Source organism: Dermacentor albipictus, chromosome 6 (assembly GCF_038994185.2).
Source record: "Dermacentor albipictus isolate Rhodes 1998 colony chromosome 6, USDA_Dalb.pri_finalv2, whole genome shotgun sequence".
Classification (NCBI taxonomy): domain Eukaryota; kingdom Metazoa; phylum Arthropoda; class Arachnida; order Ixodida; family Ixodidae; genus Dermacentor; species Dermacentor albipictus.
In genome coordinates, this window is record NC_091826.1 from 73,037,251 (window position 1) to 73,062,250 (window position 25,000).

Consider the following 25,000-nt stretch of genomic DNA (forward strand, 5'->3'; position numbering starts at 1 on the left):
ATTTTTTTAGACCTGTTGTGAAGAATAAAAAATATTCACGCTTGTTTAATGATGAAAACAGTCTTTGCTTCAGTCAATACGAGACACAATCTTCACATCAGTGGGGATATCTCAACTCATGTTCTGATCTGTCATTATGAAAGGAAATTAGAAATGCGTGAAAGTTAAAAAACAAAAGAATAAACAGCATTTTGAGAGGTTGCAATAGTACCACATTTGCAGGTCGAGAGCACAACATTTATGTACATAAAACAAAGCATTGTTTCTTTCAATTAGTGCACTACAAACATTTTCCATGCTTGTTTTTCTGTAGCCTCCATGAATGCAAAATACAACTAACCTTTTCACCAATCAGTTCTCTGGTCACTGATACTACCATACACACACATGGATAGACAACCCACTACATCACTATCCATAACTCATTATCCTGCATGTATACAGCAGCTGCACATAGAGCCCAGATATGGCTAGCCATTCTGATTTGTCTAAACGATCAAAGTATGTGTAACATTGCAACATTGTATGTGCAACATTGCACAATACACCCATCTATTTACTTAAGTACAACAGAACTTTGTTGATAAAATCTTGTTTCATACGATTTCCTGGCGCCAAGATTCATGATCAAGAACACAAAAATATTACCCAGTACAGCAAAACTTCTATTTTATTTATTAATATGTTCCTGGAAAAAACAATCATTTGGCACAAACATTCAGGATATCGCCAAACTGCAATTACACAATACGTTTTTGGGCTGCTAGATTCCATATAAACAATAAAAGGAGTGAGGCCCACATGATCAAGATCAGTAGGTGCTCCTAACGACAGCTTCCTTACAGTACTCGCGCATTCATGTCACATGAAAATGCCACCATGTGCTCGGTTTTATAGTCCAGTACCAGCAACTCTCCTCGCAGGTCGTCGCATGTTGCCATTCACAGCTATTGCCGCCAGCTCATTGCAATAAGCATCTTCTCCTATCCGTTTCATAGCGTGTAGGCAAGCGCACTGCGTACCTTTAATAGGCCCTTACTCAAATGCACAGCTGTTCGCTTTGCAGGTGGCACGAAGTGAGCATCATGTTTCACTCTGGCGGCGTGAATGCATTGTATTTGAGCATAGTATTCTGGCATTTCTGACCAGCTCGATTGCATTTCCGTTTCCCATTGCCTTCTTAACGTAATGATGTGCTTCTCGTGCCACAATGATTCTTAACAAGTGGGCGTGTCAAAACTTCCCATCAAAATGCTCCGCCGAAAGATACTGATAATCCAGGAGAAATTCAAGGAACATGAATGTAACCTTGGTTAAGTCACAAGAACACCAACATGCATCTTGGGTCGCTCGGGCCCAACAAGATCTATATGCATCAGCATCTTGTGCTGCAATGATTCGCACAATGCTTTACATACCGTAGATGTCAACTAGTGTTGAGTCTGCCAAATATTTTAGCAACTGGATTGTAAGTTTTACCGGTTTGTACATTTTGTCCAAAACATATCAACGCAGTTGTACTTACTACATACTCCTTAGACAACACAGTATTTATAGCATGCAGCACAACAAAAGCACAAACTGATATATAAACATACATGAAAGCATGTGAAAGAAATGAACATGAAATAATATGAGACATTGGGAAAAAAGGAAAGAATTCATAGAGGTGAGAATGGCATATCGTTTGATGGCGGAGGAGAACATAGCCACAGTAAAAAGAAGAAAAAATTAAATTATTTGGTATTAAGTGCCAAAACCGTGACCTGATTACTGTGCGAGGCGCACCGTAGTGGGGGACTCCGGATCAATTATGACCACCTGGGATTCTTTAACGAGCACCTACCTCTAAGTACACGGGTGTTTTTGCATTTCATTTTTGTCAAAATGCAGCTGCCATGCCTGGGATTTGATTGTGCGACCTCGTGCTTAGCAGCGAACACCAAAGACATTAAGCAAGCACAGTGGATAACACAGCCACACTTCCATACATTAAGGAAATGATTATTTCTCTATCAGCGCAACTGCAAATGGTAAAATAAATGAAACTAGCCAGCTGATGTGAATTCTGAGTACGCTTTTGACTTGAAAGCACACCACCTATAGCGGAGACAGATACACAGGTTTACAGGATAAACTGTGCAATGAACTGACATAGGTGCTGCGGCATCGAAATGTCCTAGCCATAAAAACTCTAAGATCTTGATATCGCTGTCAACACAACACTAAAAGGGGTGCCTTTGTGTCTGTCACAATCATGTGTAAATACTGTAAACTTCTTTCATCATCATTTTTGCTTTAGTGCAGTGAAAGCAAAATGGCACAAAAGAGTGCTGAAGGTAACCTGCCGACAAATTAGGTTCTCTCAGCCAAAGTAGCACGCACATGTACAATCTGTTAAACATATCTGTGAAGAAAGGCACAATCGTGCCTCAGGTGTTACCTTAATGAAGTTATATCCTCTACCAGTACATTACAGTGCCTTTCTGTTTTACTCCGATGATTACAACTCAAACGTTTGCAACAGAAACAGTTCTTTTCTTTCATGATTCCAACAGACTTACAGGGCAGCAAACAGATTTTCAATTTCAGTAGTTGCATACAAAACAAGCAGATGCAGCCATTAGTAGGCACAGACACATCATCGTCACAGTGTTAAATCAACAATAAATCGAACTGCTATGCCATGCTGCAGTGCAAGCAAACCGATGCTTCCCAAGAATAATCTGGTGAGCCGGATTCCTGGCTAAATCCGAAGCACTTGAAAGCCCTGTAAGAGGGATGGACACACTTGTAGTAGCACCAAGACCCCTGTCAAATCAATAAACAAACAATAACAGTATATTCAAAGAAGCATTTTCCCTTTCTATCAATAAGCATATCATGAGCGACACCAATATAATATGATGTCATCTGTCCATTACGAACTATTTTTCAATCATGCCAAACCTACTTAATAAGACTGGAGTATATTTATCTGAATACAAATTTATATCTGTCCAGAGTCTTCATTATCATGTCCCCTCCTTGAAACACTATGTCTCAACGTACTACTGCCAGCATTCATTCAGAGGATTAAAAATGTGACGAGTCAGGACTGTCGAAGGATTTTCTACAATAAGTGAATGCGACATCCCACAAATACATTGCTCAATCCCAAAGAAAAATGGTCATCAAACAATGAGCAGCTGTCACTTACCTTGCAATCTGGACAAAAGTCCTCATCAACGTTTCTGTTGTCCGAACTTATTTCAATTGCGACATTGATTTGCCAGATTAAGTGTGCGTGATTTTATGAGCAATTATGTCGATCTAGTCTTGTTTAGCACTGACACTTAGTTTACTCTTTCTTTTTTTAATTGCATGACACTATAGAATGCACCCCTTGCGTCAGGTTTCTCTTTTTTTTCTCTCTCTCACATGCTGTTGCGAAGCCTAGGGCCTCCCAAGTGTTCACGGCTTCTTAGAAACACAAGCTGATGATTCGAACGAGGTACTTGCACTGCCAGCAACTCTTCGCTCACCCTGGTTCTCTGACTCAGCTCTCGTCTGTCATGAACTCCGGCACTTTGCGCCACCTGGTAGAGGATGCGGCAGTTTGATGACAACTGGGGGCAGAATGGCAGAGGGCGAAAGCAACACAGGCACTCACACCCCACTTTGTTTATGGCTAATCATATTCCATTTTGATTTCACCCTTTGTTGCCTACTATAGCTATGTGTCTTCGGAATGGAGAGGAATAATCTGATACAATTTTCATGTTCGCAGAGCATTTACAAGTTCTTTTATTCCCTGTATTTTTCTGAAAGTGATTACAAGATACCCAGGTCCAGGTGTGTAAGTCAGCTAAGACCTTGTCTTCAAAAGTGGATTTACAACTAGTGCCAACCCGGCAGTGAGTATAATTTAATTTATTTTTGAAGCACTCCTAATGAAGCTACACACTTCGATGCAGCAAAGTGAGTTCAATGAAGGCACTCGCTGGCGAGTCCATTGTACAGAGAGTGAGACACTTATCGTAATGTGTACTCAACAAAGGTAACATTATGCTTGCCTGGGTGACTAGGATATAATTCACATTACAGCAACTTTACTTACCTTCCTGTTGGTTTTCTTTTTTTCTTTTTTTTCTTTCTTTTTTTTGTATTTATGTCTTCTGCTGACCTTTCATTAAACATCAGCTGGAAGTTGGCACTGTTTGTTGTACATATCCTATCCACCTTTCTCCCAATTTGTGTTTAGAGCCTAGTTTAAGAAAGAATTCAAAGTGGTCTATTCCATGACGCAGTTCTTGCACTTATTTCTACCAATGCTAGCAAATACTCAAACATATAGAGACCACTTGAACAGCTAAATGTGGAAACACGATCCTAATACCAACGTCACAGCACTTCAACATCAGGGTGACATACAAACACAGCCTACCTTGAGTGCAACAATGTCATATTCGATGGGATTGTTCATGTTTTATAAATGCACCTATTGGCATTTATGGTTATCAGAAAGGAATTCCAGTACGCTGCCCAGCTTGTATATAACACACTTTCTCAGCTTTAACTGAGACCATCGAAAGATTACCTGAATGCTCAAACTTCAGGAAAAAAAAGAAGGGCATTCTTGCATATAGGAAAATTGAAATGAAAATGGGTATCAAGCTTTAGTGCTGAACAAATGCTCCTCAAATGGTGCCCTAGGAATATACAGGGGCGACTCATTGGCAACAAAGCACACGAGGCGACTGCTCCTATGTAGCAGATATAGCGCACTCGAAGCTTTTAGGCGCCTCATAATGCCAGCGTGGTGAGGAGACTTACCACTGGCTTTGCACCTTAACAGCCCGTAAAACAAGGTCAAAGGAAAACCACATCAGTGTAGTTCGAAGTGTATAGCATTCCACACACACCACTATAGTACACACCACTGCATGGTATGCAAGCAGCTGCTCAGCAGAAATTTTAGTAAGCAAAATGCTCATACCAGCAGCAGAAGGGGGAACGATGCCCTGGCTCCGCTGCATAGCTGATTGAGTTCCTCATTTTTGCAGCCAAACACACTGCACGCCTCTCACCTCTCCAAGACCTTCCAAACCTCTACGTGAGGGCTGCACACGCATCACCAAAAGCCCAATGCATGGCGGCAGCACTTTGAGTGTCCATATCATTGTAATTGCAATAAAAAGACATACAATGACATAAAAGCCCAGTTGGCACCTCCTAGTAATGAACGCGAAAACACAATAAAATCAAGGCTGAAAGAAGCATTTAAGCAATGACATTTATCGGCCACATGTAGATGAGCACAAGTAAGACAAAAAGAAGACAAAGCTCCCTTATGGAGATATATCCTTTATGAACAATTTCAAAGCAAGCAGGTACTCTGCGGTTGGTAAGCATGTATTCTGTGCACAGGGTCAGTAAAATGCTACTCCTAACCTTTTTTCTAATGATCGACTTGTACAGTGAGCTGTCTTCTCAAATCCCCACACTTGCGAGACTTTGGCTGTCTGTGAGTGCAGTGCGCCATCACGGCGTGCACCTTTTTTCCTGAATATCTAATGCTCCTCTACTTCGTGTGGGCGGCATTTGTAAGGGCACTATTTCAAGAAGTGTGGAGGGATATATTACAGATGCATCACACTTCCTTGGGGGAAGCCTTACCTGTGTTCTTGATCTGTCACCGAGAATAATTACATTTATTTCGAGAGAAAGACGGGCAACAGCCGTGTAGCCACGTTGGTACTGATTCTATTGTCTAGCTTGTCTAGATGCCAAGCTGCATGGAAGCTACATGCCTCCGCAGGAGGCCTCTGTTAAAGTGCAATAATGCAGCAATGTAAGAGGTGGCGGTTGCATAAATGTATTAGTGCAGCTGCTGCATGGAAATGTGTTACCTCTCTGCACTCCACATATTTCCACAAAGGCACCAAGGACAACGCAGGGGAAATTGTACTTACTAATGGAAGTAAAGAAATTATAAATTAATGGAACTGAAAGTGGATGAAAAAACAAGTTGCTGCAGGTGGGGAACGATCCCAAGTCTATGCATTGTGCATGCGGTGCTCTACCAATTGAGCAATTGAGCCGCGATAGCTCAATTGGTAGAGCATCGCGCGCATAATGCAATGATGTGGGATCGTTACCCACCTGCAGCAAGTTGTTTGTTTCATCCACTTTCAGTTGCATTAATTTATATTTTTATTTTAATCAGTAAATACAAGTAACTTCCCCTGTATTGTCCTTGGAGTCTTTGTTTGTTTGTTGGCTTCTTATGATATGATTAATGAAAATCGAGCCCTTCGGTTAACCCCTTTCTTCTTTTTCCTACACGTTGAAAGAAGCGCTGCATAGTTTGAGTCAGTAGGCGTGGAAAATGGGGCACATTTTATCAGTAGGATATCTGTTCCAGGGTTGCGACTGGACTCGTCTATAACAGGAAAAGGATAAGCTAACTAAGCAGGTCAGTAAGTAGAAAAGAAACTCAAGAGCAAGCAGAAACAGAGGGAGGTCACAGAAGGTAAGCTAGCCAACATATACATGAAGCTGAAGGCCACCATTCCATAAAGCAACGGTGAATGCTTCGATGCGAGCAGCGCGAATTAGGCTGGCTTCAAAGTGAGAACAGGTAAGCAAGCCGAAACTACCGTGCTGGAAAACAGTGACAAACATGTCAGTGATGGTCACAAAAGAGCTACATCTGATGTGCCGGCAGCAGGAGATGACGTCACCAAAGCAAATGGTGAGGATGAAATGGGAGGAGGGCATCGTGGCCTGAGGTACAGCTTTTTGACAGTGAAGGGAAAAGCGTAGAGTTTTCTTTGTTGACGATTCAAACATACATAAGAAAGGACCGTTGATAATAGAGAGGGTAGGTTAGAGAGAGGGTCCAGATTAGAGCGCTTCGGGGGAAACCGGTTAGGAAAATGACAGCGAAAGCCAAGCAGCACATGTGGAACACGAAGAAGGACACACCTGGTGGTCATAATAGGCAGAGTGATTGGCGTACTACAAGAACGAGGAACAGGGATCGCGAAGCAAATAGCTAAAGGGGTTACCAACCTCCAGAATTTTTCAACAGAAGCGCAAATAACAGTGTGCATGGTGACAGAGGTTGGAACACAAAGGTATGAAATTGAAAACAGGGCAGTGCTTACAATAAACAAGGAAATTTGGATGCTAGCTAAGGCAATAAATTTTACAGCCATTGACATTTTATTTACTTATTTACTTACATACCTACAGCGCCCAATGTTGGGCATTAGAGTAGGGGGAAGGAGTATACAAATGATGGAAATACAGATGATTGATGTTACAAAAGGATAGATCTAATACACAATACAACAAAATATTGATATTGAAAACACAGTACTTAACACAACATTACACTAGAGGTTATTATGAAATACAATATAAATACACTTTAGTACATAATACGACGCAATGATAATATTAATAATAATTATAATTAGAATAATGTAATGAAAAAAAAGAACAGCGAGTAAGGCAAAAAGCCGCGGACAGGAAAGGTTAATCTCCTATTCTGTCCGAAGCGAAACACATTTTAGAACTAAAGATATAAATGTTTCGACAACAAAGTTACGAACACAGATGGCGTTGCTGTAACGATTTCGAGCGGCAGTTTATTCCAATCATGTACAGTTTTTGGAAAGAAGGAATGCTTATACAGGTTGATACGGCATTTGTACTCTTGCACCTTTAGCGAATGATCTGTTCTAGGCGATATGTAGCTTGGGTTCTTTATGTATGTGTCCCTGCACAAACCAGTCTTGCCTGTGTAAATATTGAAGAAAAGTTTAAGCCGCAAATATTTCCGTCGGTTCTCGAGAAGTGGCCATCCCAAGTTAATACGTATTTGTGATGAGCTCTGAGTGAAATCATAGTTGGCAGTAACGAACCGGGCGGCGCGTTTTTGTATTCGTTCCAGTTGGTTAATGGCTGTGTTTGTCTCTGGGTCCCAGGCAGAGCTGCCGTACTCTAACATCGGACGAACGTTTGTTAAATAAAGCGTTTCCTTTACCTTATGGGGGGCTCTCCAGAAATTACGTTTTAGAAAATGTAACATACGACTAGCCTTTAACGCCACGCTCTCTATATGGTCATTCCAAGAAAGATTATATTTAAAGACAACGCCTAAGTACTTGTAACTATTTACCTCGATCAATGGTTCACTGTTTATAAAGTAATCTTTAGCAAGTGGTACCCTCTTGTTAGTGAAGCGAATGACATTGCACTTGGCAGAGTTTAATTTCATGCTCCAGCTGTCGCACCACGTGGACACTGTTAGAAGGTCATTTTGTAAGATACATGAATCGGCAGGGGACGTAATGGTGCGATATATGCAACAATCATCAGCATACAGGCGTATGTGACATCAACCGAGAAGTGCACCGGGCAGGCTGCAAAGGGCTTTTGTGCGTGAAGGGGTACATTTTAGCAATAGTGTGGCAACACATTGGACCTCGATTCGCAGCATGGGCAGTAGCTCTTTTTAGGTGCGTCCCAGGCAATGAGGAAGGTAGATTAAGTATTGTATGCAGCAACACACCAGCAAGGAGCAGAATTAAACCACAAGAAGTTAGGAAAAGGCACACAAATGATAAATATAGATACGGTAAAATTTGTTACATAAGTATGCAGGGTTGTCGAAAGCAGGAAAGATGGCTCGAAATTCAAACACATTTGAATGAAGAAGCTATTAGCGTGTACGCCCCTTGACTGAAATGCATCTACGAGATTTGGAGAAGCCGCCTGTTAATGACAATTTTGTATTGGAGGGGTGCAACAGAATAAGTGGGTCAATTGCTGGGGTTTTTTTTTTTAATATTCTCTTTTTGTGATGTATAGAGTATGAAGTGAGCTAACGAATCAACTGTTGTTTTTAATTGAAGTGAATAAATTATGATCAGCAATATTCTTTTGGCATGAAAGCAGCACTTTGCGACCTTTTTATAGTATTGATGGTATTGATAGGATGGTATTGTTATCTCTTTCTAGTCATGGGCAAAATGATGTTCTATGGCAAAAACTAGGGAAGAAAAAGGTGTTGCTCATGTCCCCCTGCATCCAAACAACTCAGAGGCGGGTTCAAGCATCAATGGTACCGATATAACCAAAATTGGCAGACTGTCGCCAGGCATGATTTAGCCCGGGCTCAGTTCATTGCGTGTGTGAAGCAGTTTCGCTCAACCAAGCAAACTTCAATTGCTCTGACAAAAAAAAGAACAAAAAAACCGAACCATAGTCATATTTTGATCCCTGTCTCTGATGATGAAGAGGAACTGCAGGATGATGGAAAAGAAAAGCAGGGTTTTACTTCACGTCCACTTCGCCAGAGCGGTTGAGTGTCACTGACACTATCGTAAGGTGCGTAGGCCGAGAGGAGCAAACACTTCGACTGCTTTTTGTTTCGACATGGCACCTACACTATATATTACGCGACTTCTGCCATAATATGTGCAGGAAGACAGTGCACAGCTTGTTGGTAAAGAGAAAGAGTAATCGTGATTCAGAATACCCCAAAGTGGAAGGTGCACTTCTACATTGGCTGAACAACACCAGGAGTGCAAATATCCCCTTACATGGACCTGCACTTCCTGCAGAAGCTGAAGCACTCGCCCTCCAAAGGGGCCATGAAGATTTCAAGTGCACCAATGGCTGGCTTGAGCAGTTCAAGAAACGACACGGCGTGACCTAGAAGTCGATCGTTGGCAAAAGCGCAGCCATGAACCGTGGCACTGTAGATGTATGGCGCCAACTTCAGCTCCAAGCTGTACTTGAGAAGTATAAAGACAAAGACACCTACAACCTAGATGAGGCTGCATTTTGCTACAAGATGCTATCGAATCGCATGTTCACTACCACTGACGGACCCTCATCCTGAGGAAAACAGAACAAGGAGCGTGTCATGGTGCTGATACCATTGCAACAAGCAACGACAAGCTTCCCTTGTTGATGCTGGGGAAGGCAGAGAAGCCACGGTGCTCCCAAAATACAACTATTCCGTAGGAATGGATCTACAGAAGTAACGAGCAAGCATGGATCACTGCTGTTATTTTTTAAGACTATGTGCGCCTTCTGGATAGACAGTTCGATGCAAAGAATCGACAAGTGCTTTTCGTAATTGTCAATTGTCCGAGCCCCGGGAAGATCGACAACCTCAAGGCTGTCACTGTGGAATTTTTGCCAGCAAACACAACAGCGGTGATGCAACCGATGGATCAGGGCATCATGAGACCACCCGGAAACTGTACAGCAAGGCTCTTATGCAGTGCAGGCTTACAGCGTATGATGCCAGAAGAGGTATAACAATGATTTGCATGATGCGATCCATGTGGTGAACTTTTCATTGAAATACCTCGCACCTTTGAAGCTCGCCAACTCCTTTGTGCACGTCGGCTTATCCAGCACCGTCGTAAGCAAACCTGAAGATGACCAACCTGACAATGACCGGACTTGCAGTGATCTGTACGAGGCTGTTCATAAAATTGCTGGCCAAGACATAGAAGACAACTTTGAGGCATTTGCGTTCGCTGGCACTGCTGCTCCAGTGGTCGCCAAGCGCCAGATGCGGAGATACTAATTGACACTGCTGGTGGCCTCGACAAGGACGAAGAGGCCACGTGAAGTGCCAATTATGGTGCAGACGCGAGAGTATTTACACCTGCTGCAAGATAAGGCTGAATGCATGGGTGGCAACCATGGCCTCATGAAATGCTCGGTCAAATTAGAGCAGACGTTGCTTGCGCTGGGTAAGAACTTGAAACAGCCAATGCTCACAGACTTTTTTGCACCTGAATAAAGTTTTGCTTCACAGAATATATTGTATTTTGACTTCCTCGCGGTTGTGCCATAATTAAATCTTGACTGGTTTAGCTTTTGAGTTTTGGTTATATTGAATCACCTCTTATTACGAATTTTTTCACCATCCTATTGACTTTGTTATAATGAGGGATTACTACCTATATATATGAAATTTTCTTGTGATCCCCATCAGATAAGATATATCTGGGTTCTACTGTATTGACCCTTTACTCATTAGTTTAGGCAAGTCAAGAACCATTAAATCCAAGCTGGCTTAACAGTGCAGCACAATTTTCGTGCATGTGCAAAGAGCGTTGCCTCATTTTAGAAGCTTTATACTGGACTGAGCAGCCCTGTTCGACATAAGTTCATTCAGGTTTGTCGCTTCAGAATAACTTGCGACATTGTGTGGTCACTTCTCAGTTTACATAAATTTTTAACTGCTACCTTTGGATTAAATATCCTGCATATTTTATGCTGTGTTTGAACACGCCGTGCCACTTATTTGCACTTTTGACAAAGCTACCCACTTCTTAGAGGAAGCTAACCTGCTAACGCTTTGCACCAATATTATGGTGTTTGAGAGTGCTCAATCGCAACATTGATACTGGGCATTCTAAGCCCAAGACCAAACTGCACTGAAGCAATGCACTGTACCTTGTGAACAGCTTGAAAAGAATAAAGCTGCCACACTGATTTAATCTGTACTAAAACGGTGTGTAACATGGTAGTCTCGCTGTGTTAGTAAATAAAACGTTATTAAAACATAAACACTTGAACTTTAGGAAGCACAACTATATCAAATATGAACACTACCACCGATGAGTTGATTAATTTGCAGGCAGCATGAGAAATTCGGCACATACTACAGTGCCCTGGCCGCAATTTTACTTTTCTGTTTTCTTTGCCAACTTTGTATATTATATGCATCTTCAAGAAAGTTATTTCCACAGTCATGAATACATTTCAGGGCAATCCACATTCACAGTAAAACAAGTGTTGAATATGATGGCATAGCTCTAAAGTCACATGAGGACACTCTTTAAGATTTAAACTCTCATAGACAGTGACGTTATTTCCCTATAGTAGTTTAAGATCACCTACTGTCATAAAGAAATTAAGGCAGAAACACCCCACATGGGAATTTTCATATAGTGTATAGCATTATTTGTAATCATTACTTATGAAGCCTATATTATAACCCTGAAACCAAGACTGCCATATTTCAAGGGATAAGCAACTGCAAAGAATACCACGCAAGCTATGATAGCCATTAAACTTGTTTTTACCACCAATCTACTTTTTGGTAAATGAAAGAAATGTTGCTCTAGTGCAATTTTTTTTTTCTCGCATAATTTGTTCGCCAACACACACGCCTTCTTTCCAACACGTCCTTTTCTGAAGCTTCTCGCTGTTGTTAGAGATGAAATTTTCTGGTTGCTTGCGTTTTTCATGCGTTCCTTTTCCGCGCAAACTCTTGCTTGCGTTCCAATTGCCCCTCAGTAAGGCGAAGTGAGGAATTCAGAAGGCAGTTGTTTTACGCAACTTGTCGATGCATGCGTCCATGGGATAATGGTCTGCATATCGGGCTCCTGTACTAGACATCATGTGTTTGAATCCTGCAGCCAGACAATTTTAATGGTGCTTATTTAATTATCTACAGAACAGTAACTGGTTTAAAATGATGACCTTACGAAATTGTTTGAAACCAGGAGAATGTTTACGCAAATATATGTATTAACCACCGCTCCCGTGCTGGCTTACAAAATATCGCATCAGAGGTCTGTGTGCACACGAGTACCGCATTTGGACCATTCTACCATGCCACCAATTGTAATGCGCAGTTATATTACGACCCAAAAATTAACAAAAATAACTTGCTGCCGATATTGTGATATTGTGGAACATACAAAGGCACAAAGACATGACAAAAGCTCAATTTTAGCGGCTAGTGGCTATCGGAATCCGACAACACCACCTTTTTGCTGTCTACTGACCAAAGAAAGTCATCTCCAGTGCCATTTCTTGCATTAGAAATGCCACATTTCTGTAGGCACGTGCAACCACTGTCTGAGGGAGCACCTTCCACGCACCATGGATCCAGGCTGCGATGTCTCCGAGCATTGCTTTCTTCAGACAACCTGTTCAACGGCAGTGTGGCTGGCTACCTTGCATTGCGCTTCTTTTTTACATAACAATCTGTTCCATTCTTTATTTTGAGCAGAATCAGTTACTAATATAATCCACATGCAAATTTGAATGCACCTTTTATCAAAAAAAAGAGTGCGGGTCAGAATCATGCAAATATGCTAGGTGGAAGTGTACAGAAGTTCTTGTCTGCTCCTTCCTGTGTCCGTGTTTCACTTCGCGCTAGAAGCCAAAATCATGTACAGAAGTTTGTGTATTCATAGAAATTCACCAATTCAAGCTGAGATGGCAGTGCGGGTTTTTTGAGACACGAAACGGACGGACAAACAGAATCAACCAGGAAATGAACCCGGGCACTTAGCCAAAGAATGCTCCACATTAAAAAAGTAATGCAATTGGTTGATCTAGAAAAGAACTCCACACCTCTGACTTTTAGGGCGTCTTCCCAGCATGAGAGGACATGCAGTATAAGAGGATGTCCTTTCACGAAAAGGATGCACCGCAGTGCCTACAGGAAACGAGACGTTCTCCTGCATGGCTGCGCATATGCTGCTTAAGGGAGGAAGCATGAGTGAATGCATTCAAACAGAGCTGGCACTGGTAGGGCTGCTCACCTGCATGGCTCTGCAGATGCAATGTCAGGTGCCAATTCCAAGGGAACGTGCTTGAGCAAATGCGGCACTGGAAGGACTGCTCACCTACGTGTGCAGGTGTTTTTTTCCTGTAGGCTTTCTCCTCAGTCTTGTAAGTGCACAGCCTGCAGGAATGCAGCCTGCCATGCAAGGACACGAGCAAATGATACTGCTCCAGGGAGCCTGATGGCAAGCAACCTGCAAAGTCTTGTGGATTGTAGGACACCACAATCCTTATAAGAATTCACTTCATTGTTTTTGATATTTGGCCCGAGAAGCTGTGCCAGTGTCGCTGGAAGTATCCATCAAAATTCTTCCACAAGCAACGAACACCTGTAACTGGCTGAACTGAGTTGAATATGTAGCACTGAAAAGAAAATTTTCGTCCATATCTTATTGTGCGCTGTAAATAAATGAAAGCCTCAGTTAGCTTTGCTTCAAATTACCCCCCCCCCCCTGAAGATTAACTTGTCAAGAATGGCCTCATCTTGAGAAGCACTTGAAAAAGCAAACAGCACCACCAGAATGTTGACTACAGTGTTAACTGAGTCCTTGCACTACTGTCAGACGTTTTTGTAAAGAACTGAAAAATTAAATATTTTACGATGAAATACTCATCATGATAAATGTTTTAGCTGGTTCAGATCAAAGTAAATGTTAGAGAAGTCATATACAGCCAGCGTATATTTTATGTTTGTTGCCCCAGAGTAATTATAGTCACTTAACTTGATCGTCCTATCTGGTGCTATTGCGTGTCTCCTTGCATACTAGTATAGAGAACAACAGTGATGTACGAGATGTACTAGCGTAGAGAACAAGAGTGAAGAAATGGAAACATCGCACGAGGCATCCGGACGCCGCCCGAACTGTAGCATACAACAGGTGTGAGTACATGCACCTGACATCACGCGAGCAGCGTTCGCAACACTACTGTAAGTCGCTCTAAGGGGTAACAGTGTCCCAACTGGTATGGCAATAAAATAGCTCATGTAAGCAGTTCTTACAGCAAGAAAATGCTATAAGTTATATTATGTGCAAAAGCAGCTGAAAGTTCAAATGCGCATGTTCATACTTGGGCACAAAAATAATGAAGGTGGGATGAATGAGAGCCATACAAACCCTGCTGAGTCCACTTCTCAGGTATAAATTTAAGGCTCATGAAGAGCATTGTGAATGCACCAATAAAGCTATTGTCATAGTTGTGCAATAAATGAAAAATCAGTCAAATGAGTCAAATGCAATCAATAATTCTACGTAGCGCAATAAAATAGTACAATCGAAAAAGTAGTGACAGTCAAACTGTCTCAAGAGCAGTCTTTAGCATTTTTTATTTCTTGGAGAGAACATTTTGTTTTTGTAGAAACAAAAATAATTAAAACACTTTTTCAAAACCTTCCAACAAAAGCAAATTTGAACCTTTCGGTTCTTGTTTGTCTTTTTAGGTAATTAAGAGCAAGTTCTCTCTAATTGTCATTTGAGCCTCACACGGAACGCCTTGGATCTAGGCGGAGCTCCCGCATGTGCTTGAAGGGCCAACTTAGGCACTTAGGTGGCACACAGCTTTACACACAAGCCAGGCAAAGGCCTGAGGGCATCAGGCCCGGGCCTGTCCGAAATTACTTTCACCGGCCAAGCCTGGGCCTGTGCACTGCTCTAATCTTTACGTCATCTGCTATTTGTTGCATGCAGATCACTAATAAAAAGAATTAGGTTTAAGAGGCAGCTACAAATTCCCCGAACTCTCTTATGGACAACTTTGTGAGACCAGAAAGAAGAACACATAATTAAATAGAAGCTCATCCAGTTAAAGTAACATGTAGGACACTATGTAACTATGTTATGTGTGATTGCATGAGGTCTACAGGCACAGCAGTATAAAAGGCACAGCCGGAATCTATGTTCAGACTGCAAGCCTGGCCACACCTATTACAAGTTGACAAAATGTATAAAATACGCAAATACCTCAGACATGGTCCGATGCACCTGCAGTTCCATAATTAAATCTACCGGGCCACTTAGAAGAAACATGTCAATAGCATTAAAACCTATATGACTTCAACATTCATTGCACTCCAAAGAAAAAAAAATGGGTTTAAAGGGCACTTTAGGCAAACGCCCGTTATATTATTATTACTCTTCAGGTCTTAATTCTAGATGTAAACTGCAAGCACATGCAGTAAAACCTTGCGTCACCCCCAACAATGCATGGTCCACATATGTCTAGTACTTCTCGTGTGTACATCTATAGTAGAGCTACTTGGATGTAACTCGGCCCTATTGTTCTACAGCAATAAATATAACCTGATTTTATTTGTCTATCGAGATGCTTTCCATAGGTGCTGCTCATGAGCTTTACTGAAAGAATCGAGTTTACTCGGAGATCAAAAAACAAACTTTGGCATCGCAATTCCAGCCTAACACATCTGCCATGATTGTCTTGGTTGTTCAAGAAAATTCGCGTAGCATACATACTTTATTTATCAAACATTTCAGGCGAATGAGAAAAGCAGGACTGTGCATCCATATGGATTTGTTGATTTTGCAGCCAAACACATGGCATGTCCTGGAAACCTTTTAACTCTCCACGTAAGAGCTGTGCTTGCCATTAGAAATTATAGCCCATTTCACTTATAGCTTTAAAAAAAAAGATTTTGCGCTTACCAGTGCACTCTTGCTCAAATTTCGCAGAAAGATCACCTTTTGGAGTCTACATCATTCAGCGTAATATATTGCATAGTTACTCGCCTGTTTTCCGTTTTTTCTTTTTTTGAGGAAAATAATGAAACTGCTTTCGTCTGTGAGAAAAAAGGCTGTTGCGAAGACAGCGCTAGCGCAGGATATTGTCGCTGCCTGCCAGCAGCTGCAAAAAGAAGCCATTCAGGGAGGGTCACCGCATGTTCGACTGTAGTAGGCAACACGCAGTTACAATGGAATTATCATGCATTACCGACAATTGAGAATAGCATGACTATGCGTCCATTTGGATTTTCTGATTTTGCAGCAACACACACTTCACATCCTGGAAACTGCATATTGCTTGCTCCACTCAAACATGCAGAAACCCTCCCAGAACGGCTGCTTCGATAACTTGCACTAGTACCGTCTTTGCGTCACTCATTTTTCTCACAGACGAAAGCAGCCTATAAGCTTTTCTTTAAAGAACAGGCAGGAAACTCTGAAAAGTGTTACACTGAATAATGTGGACTCCAATATGTCATCTTTCTGCAAAATTCGAGCAAGACCACTGAAATGTAAGTGCAAGATACTTTTTCAAACACTTTTAGCAACATCTGCACGTCCCTGTATGTAATACTACAAGAAACGCTGCGGTTGAGAGTGCTGAAACCCTCTCATTGCAGTTCATATTCACCCTCTGCCATTAAAAATTGAATCATCAGCAAATAAAGAAAGAAACCTGCCTGCCACTTTTCGCTACGGCTCCTTCCCTACGTGACAGGACATGTGGATGTTGAGGTTTCCCCGCCGCAAAAAGGATGCACTGCAGTGCACACAGCGAAAGGGACGTTCTCCGGTGTGACAGAGCCCATGCTTCTTGAGGGTGGTACTGTCAGCAAATGTCTCAGGGCACAGGTGGCACTGGTAGCAACGCTCGCCTGTGTGACTGCGCACATGCCGCCTCAGGTTGGGCTTCTGAGTGAATGTGTTTGGGCAGAGGTGGCACTTGAAGGGGCGCTCGCCTGTGTGTGTGCGCAAGTGTACCTTCATAGATGATTTGTTGTCAGTCTTGTAACCACACAGCTCGCACAAATGCAACTGGCCTTGCATTGACACACGCAACTGATCCTGTTCCAGGGACCCCAATAGCAAGGAACCTGCGAAGTCACAGGAAGCACAAGACGGCAATGTGAATAATGCATCAGAGACAGGATGGAACTAAAGTACTACAGCTGGCAATCAAAAAGGATATAGGTACGAATTCTTGCTGGCAATACAAAGAGGTCATATTTGGCATGCCATTCTGCTATTACATCTATGTGGTCCAAGTATTTTGTATGTGTAACACCGCACAATGCACTACATATTTAAAGGGGCCCTGAAAAACTTTTTATCAAAGTGGAGAAAAGCATCTGTAGTGAAAATAGGATATTTCATAAATATTTTGCCGCAAGAAGTGCTTCAATGCGTTCAGCAGAAGCAGAGTTAATGGCAATCAAACACGGCCTTCGCTGTGCTCCCATTCTTTCTTCAATGCCTTGCACTGCGAAGGCTACGGAGCAGTGGGGCGCGCCCACAACGCTTCGACTTCTAAATGTCATTGTGGCGCACAGTTCAAATTTAATTTAATTTTGGATGCTAACATAGACACCACGACTTCCGCCTTTGGTGCCTACGACGCGCAGCATAATCCAAACGCATTTGTCTTCAGCTAGCAGCAGTGCTCTTAGCCAGTGGACTCATGGCAGCACCCCGCGGCAGCTGCAGTATCTACGGCATATAGCCAAGCTCAGCTTGATGCCAGCTATTGGCCAATAGCAGCAATCTATGCGAATGACGAAATAGTCCGTATAGAAGAGATTGAGGGCAGGGCCTTCTGTTGAAAAGAGAGCATTTCAGAGAAAGGCGACAGCGATCCGCTTGCGAGCACCATACACTGTGTACAACAGCAAAACTTGGCTGAGGTGTTCACAGCAGCGTATGCTACCTGTGGACTATGTCATTTCACCAAGCCAGAGGGGTGGTTCAGGGCCCCTTCAACTAAATACAACAACATGCACTTTTGGCTTCACAGTGATTATACCGTGAAACACAACAAAAGCACCAACTGATATAACCATATGAAGGCATGTGAAAGAAATGAACATAATACATGAGACAATGGCAAAACAAAAAGAACAACATCACAGATGTGAGAGCAGCCTTAGGTTTGATGAAGCAGAATAGAAAGATATGTCTGTGCATTAGGAAAATAACCGTTTCCCCATTAGTGGCAATGTAAACAAAGAAATAAAAGAAGCTGGTTGGTTCATGTTAATACTAAGGTTACCCTGACTTGAAAAGACAGCAAAAATAACAACTACAGACACACAAGTTTACAGGACAATGTGTGCAATGAAATAACACACCCACTGCAGTGCAGGAATGTCAGGAACATTTAAGCCCCATGTACTCGAAATCAATGTCAGAAGAGCAATAAATAAGCCTATGCCTTTCTGTATCTTTCTCTGGTACACACTGTAAGCTTCTTGCATTATAACTTTTTCACAAGTGCAGTGAGAACAATATGTCGCTACAGGGTGCTGAGGTAACTTTTCTGAAATTAGGTTTTCATGGCAACACTTCCACGGAGACCTCCAAAACCACATGCACACCTCTGTAGCACAGGTTTATGAAGACAAACACAATTCCGTCCCATATGTTACCTTGAGGAAACTACATTCTCGAACAGTACATTGCGGTACCTCTTTTTTTACCCAGATGATTACAACTTAATCACTTGCAATAAAACACTCTAAAAAAACTTTTCACCCTTTGGGGTGTATATCTGCCACACAATAATCGTTATCTGCCTTGATGCGTTTCCTTTCTTGAAAATGCCGCGCCCGCTACTTTCCTGTGGGGAATGCTATGTCATGCTGATAATGCGCATGCCGTTCGTTGCTGGAAAGTACCGGGCTCACAGCATTAAAGAAAGGAAACGCTGACAAGACAGATGACGTTTATCGTTGTGTGGCAGATATACACCCCAAAGGGTGCAAAGTTTTCTTAGTGAACCAGCTCTTTCCTTTCATGATTCCAACCGACTTATAGGGGAGCAAGCGGATTTTTAATTTCAGTAGTTGCATACACAGTCACATCACCGTCACGGTGTTCAATAACTCATAAGTCAAAGTGCTTTGTCATGTTGCAGGGAAACAAGTGGACGCTTCCTAAGAATAATCTGTTGATGCGGATTCCAGGCTAAATCCGAAGCACTTGAATGCCCTGTAGGAGGGATGGACACACCTGTAACAGCACCAAGATCACTTTCAAATCCAGCACAAACAATAACAGTGCATTCAAACAAGCATTTTCCCTTTGTATCAATATACATATTCAGTGCTACGCTTACCAAGATGATATGGTGCCATCTATTGCAAACTATTATTCAACCATGCCAAACTTATTTAATAGGACTGGAGCAATTTGTTTTTTATGAATACCAATTTCTATCTGCCCAGAGCGTTCATTACAATTCCGCTCCTTTAAACGTTACGTTTCAAGGTGCTGCTACCAGCATTCTTTCAGTGGATTAAAAATGTGGTTATGAGCAGTAAAATGACTGTTGAAGGCTTTTCTATAAGTGAATGCGACATTCCATAAATACACTGCTAAATCCCCCCCCAAAAATGGTCATCAAACAATGAGCAGCTGTCCCTTGCAGTTTGGACAAAAGTTCTCATCAATGTTACTGTTGTATACATTTACTTCAATTGTGACTTGTGTGACGTTGTCACTTGTGAACAGCTGCAGAAGGCTGAAGCAAACTTGCAATGTTGTATCACAAGAGACTGAAAAACCAGGTATGGCCTATACGAAGACTTCATAAATCTCAAACTCAATGCTTGCTGAAAGACTCTGTATTAATTAAACGATAGAGTTAGTGTTATTTCACGTTTCCCTGAGTATAAAATGATGCAAGCTACAGCACGTCCAAACGTACATAGCTGTGGTTGGCAAAAAGTTGAAAATCAAACCCAACAGAAGATATCTGCACACTTCACAAGTGATCAAATACAGTCGAACGCACTTATAATAATCAAGTGCCCCAAAAATTCCATTGTTATAACCGATAATTGTTATACCTGGGTTGTATGACCCCGGGCACCTAGCCGAAGAATGCTCCGGAATAAAATGTCAATAAATTGGTTTATTTAGAAAAGAACTCCACACCTCTGACTTTCAGGGCATCTCCCCAGCATGACAGGACATGCAGTACAAGAGGGTGTCCTTTCACGAAAAGGATGCACCACAGTGCCTACAGGAAACGAGACGTTCTCCTGCATGGCTGCGCATATGCTGCTTAAGGGAGGAAGCATGAGTGAATGCATTCAAACAGAGCTGGCACTGGTAGGGCTGCTCACCTGCATGGCTCTGCAGATGCAATGTCAGGTGCCAATTTCAAGGGAAGGCGCTTTAGCAAATGCGGCACTGGAAGGACTGCTCACCTACGTGTGCAGGTGCTTTTTCCTGTAGGCTTTCTCCTCAGTCTTGTAAGTGCACAGCCTACAGGAATGCAGTCTGCCATGCGCGGACACGAGCGACTGATGCTGCTCCAGGGACCCTGATGGCAAGCAACCTGCAAAGTCTCGTGGATTGTGGGACACCACAATCCTTATAAGAATTCACTTCACTGTTTACCTTCTCCGGTGAATGAAGATATCTTCTATGTGTCCCATAGTACGAATGAATGAGGCTTTGGCATTTTGCTGGCTGAAGCCGTGTCGTCTATAAGGAATATTTCACCCAAAAATTTGGGCCGCGAAGCTGTGTCAGTGCTGCCAGAAAGATCCATCATAATTCTTCCTCAAGCAACAAACACCTGTAAATGGCTCAACTGAGTTGAACTTGTAGCGCTGAAAAAAGAATTTTCTTCGATACCTTATTGTGCACTGTAAATTAATGAAAGCCTCTGTTAGCTTTGCTTCAAATTACCACTGCTTAAGATTAACCGGCAAAGAATGACCTCATATTGAGAAGCACTTGAAAAAGCAAACAGCACCATCAGAATGTCGACTACAGTGTTAATTGAGTCCTTGCCCTACTGCAGAACATTTTTGTGAAGAACTGCAAAAATTCAATGTTTTACCATGAACTACTCGTCATGACAAAAGCTTTAGCTGGTTCAAATCACAGTAAATGTTGTAGAAGTCATATAAGCCAGTGTTGGTTTTACGCTTGTTGCAACACGACAATTTTGATCGCTTCATTTGATTTTTCTATCTGATGCTATTGTGTGTCTCCTCACGTACTAGTACAGAGAACAACAGTGATGTACTAGATGTACTAGTATAGAGAATAAGAGTGAAGAAACGGAAACGTTGCACAAGGCGTCCAGACAATGCCCGAATTGTAGCAGACGACAGGTGCAAGCACGTGCAGCTGACGTCATGCGAGCTGCATTCGCAACACCCCTGTACGTCGTTCTAAGGGCTGATAGTGTCCCGACTGGTATCGCAACAACATAGCTCGTGTAAACAGTTCTTAAAACAAGAAAATGCTGAAAGTTATATAATGTGCAAAAGTATCTGAAATGTCAAACGGTCATATTCAAACTTGAGCAGAAGAACAATGAAGGTGGGATAAATGAGAGCGAATACAAACCCTGCTGAGCCCAATTCTCAGGTATAAATTTAAGGCTCATGAAGAACATAGCACATGTGACAATAAAGCACTCGTCAATGTGGTGTAATGAATGAAAAATCAGTAAAATGACTCAAATGCAATCAATAATTGTATCGAGCGCAAAAAAATAGTGCAATCACAAAAGTGGTAAAAGTCAAATTATCTAAGAGCAGTCCTTGGCATTTCTTTTTCTTTCTTCGCGAAAACTGTTTGTTTTTGTAGAAACAATAATAATTAGAACACTTTTCAAAACCTTCCAACAAAGGAAATTTGAACCATTCGGTTCTTGACTGATTTGTTAGGTAATTAAGAGCAAGTTCTCCCTAATTGTCATTTGAGCCTCCCATGGAATGCCTTGGATCTAGGCGGAGCTCCTGCGTGTGCTTGAAGGGCCGACCTAGGCACTTAGGTGGCACACAGCTTTATGCACAAGCCAGGCACAGGCTCGAGAGCATCAGGCCCTGGCCTGTTCGAAATCACTTTCACCGGCCAAGCCCGGGCCTGTGGAATGCTCTAATCCTTACGTCATCGGCTATTTGTTGCTTGCAGATCACTAATAAAAAGAATTAGGTTCTAAGAGGCAGTTAAGAAACCCCCAAACCCTCTCTCATGAACAACTACATCAATAGACTTTACGAGACCAGGAAATAAAAACAATTCAACAGAAACTCATTATGTAAGATATCCAGCTAAGTAGCATGAATGACACTGTATAACTGAGTGTGATTGCATGAGATCTACAGGTACAGTATAAAAGGCACCGTTAGAGCCTGTGTTCAGACTGCAAGCCTGGCTACAACCCTTATGGGTTGAAAAAAATGTACAAAACACACACATACCTAAGGTCATAGTCCAATACAGCTGCAGTTTGACAAATGAAATCTACAGGGACACTTAGAAGAAACGTCTCGATAGTATTAATACCTATAAAACTTCATCGTTGTGCATAACTATTCATTGTTCCAAAGAAAAAAAAAGGGGGCTTACAAGACACTTTAGGCAAACACCGATTGAAAAAGAATAACTCTTCAGGCTTGACTGTAATTGTAAGCTGCAAGCAGATGCACTGAAATCTTGAGTAACCCCCAACAATGAACGGCCCACATAGGTATACATGGCTAGTACATCTCATGTGCACCTGTATAGCAGAGCTACTTGCATGTAACTTGGTCTTGAAGTTCTACAGCAATAAATATAAACAGATTTTCTTTCTCTATCGAGATGCTATCCATAGGTGCAGCTCATGAGCATCTATACTGCAACATTCTCAATAATGTATCGAAAGAATCAAGCCTAATTGGCCATCGCGAAATAAATTCTAGCATCGCAATTCCAGCATGACACATCTGCGATGATTGTCTTAGTTGTACAAGAGCATTTGTACAGCACGCATACTTCATTTATCATACATTACAGACGATTGAGCAGAGAATGACTGTGCGTGCATTTCCATTTGTTGATTTTGCAGCCAAACACTGGAAACCCTGTGTTGCCAACTCCATTCGAACACGCGGTGACCCTCCATGAAGGGCTGCCTTCTGCTGCTGCCGGCAGCCAGCAGCCAGCAGATTGCACTTGCACTACCTCTCCAGCAGCCGTTTTTCTCGCCCACGAAAGTAGTTTATCATATTGTTCTTTAAAAAAAACAGGCATGTAACTCTGCAAAGTGCTATATCGAATGATGTCGACATTAAAATGTTATCGTACTGCGAAATTTGAGCACAAACAGTGAAGCGTAAGTTCAACATCTCTTTCAAACCCTTTTACTGAAATATGTCACTCTCTGTAGGCAATACTACAAAAAACTCCACGACTGAGGACGTGGGAAAGCTTTCAATGCAGTTTATAAATCACCTTCTGCCATTAAAAGCTTAATTATCAGCAGATCTAAAAACAAAAAAAGCAAGAAAGGCTGTGCGCCAAAGATCGTTACGGCTTCTTCCCTCTGTGACAGTACATGTGGATGTAGAGGTTTCCTTTTTGTGAAAACGATGCACTGCAGTGGGCACAGCGAAAGGGACGTTCTCCGGTGTGACAGCGCACGTGCCGCTTGAGGTTGGAACCGTCACTGAATGCCGCAGGACACAGGTGGCACTGGTAGTCACGCTCGTCCATGTGGCGGCGCATATGCCGTGTCAGGCTCCACCTCTGAGTGAAAGTGTTTGGGCAGAGGTGGCACTTGTAAGGGCGCTCACCCGTGTGTGTGCGCAGGTGGTTCTTCATGAGCATTTTCTTCTCAGTCACATAGGGGCACAGCCGGCAGGAGTGCAGTGAGCCATGCATGGACTCGAGTGACTGATCCTGCTCCACGAACTCCAATGGCAAGCACCCTGCAAAGTCACAGGGAGCACAGAAAGGTGACGCAATAATGCATCACAGATATGATACAGCTAAACCCCTACAGGTGGCAATGAAGAAGGATGGCCACATTTGTAGGCAAAACGTGTGATATTGTAGGACTACTCAAACCATGCAGCACTGTTGTTGTGGAAGCAGTGTACTTGTACAGCACGTCTCACACAGGTTTCTCTCTATGTGTGTAAATTGCTATCCTTATTAGACACAAACTCTCGCGGGCAATACATAGAGGTCATATTAGGCATGCAATTTTGATATTATGCCTAAATAACACTGTAAAAATGCACTCAAATATTTAGCTAGACCCTACAACATTTACTTTTGGTTTCAGAGTATTCATACTGTGAAACACAACAAAAGCACCAATTGATATAAATGATATGAAAGCATGTGAAAGAAATGAGCACGAAATAATACAAGTTACAATGGCAAAACAAAAGAAAAGGAAAATCAAGAATTCACCGATGTGAGAGCAGCCGTAGGTTTGATGGAGGAGAATAGACACACATTTTTGCGCATTAAGAAAATGACCGTTTCCCCATTAGTGGCAATGTACACAAAGAAATAAAGGAGGCTAGTTGATGCATGTTAATATTAAGGATACCCTGACTTGAAAAGACAGCAAGAATAACAAATACAGACACAGAAGTTTATAGGACAACGTGTGCAATGAAATAACACATGCACTACAGTGCAGGAAT

The 25,000-nt window shown here is 42.1% G+C and overlaps 1 long non-coding RNA gene across 2 annotated transcripts in view; it reads right to left on the reverse strand.

The window, feature by feature from the left end:
* LOC139061189 (uncharacterized) overlaps positions 1 to 21,261 on the reverse strand; it is a 33,873-nt gene extending 12,612 nt beyond the window's left edge. The window contains exons 1-2 of one of the 2 annotated variants that reach the window (XR_011515244.1): positions 20,765 to 21,261; positions 17,018 to 17,431 (exon numbers count right to left, since the gene is read on the reverse strand). This is a non-coding gene — a long non-coding RNA (uncharacterized lncRNA). Of the gene's footprint in view, positions 1 to 17,017; positions 17,445 to 20,764 lie in introns of those variants that run through there. The other variant, XR_011515243.1, reaches the window with a different exon arrangement.
* Positions 21,262 to 25,000: the final 3,739 nt, after the last annotated feature.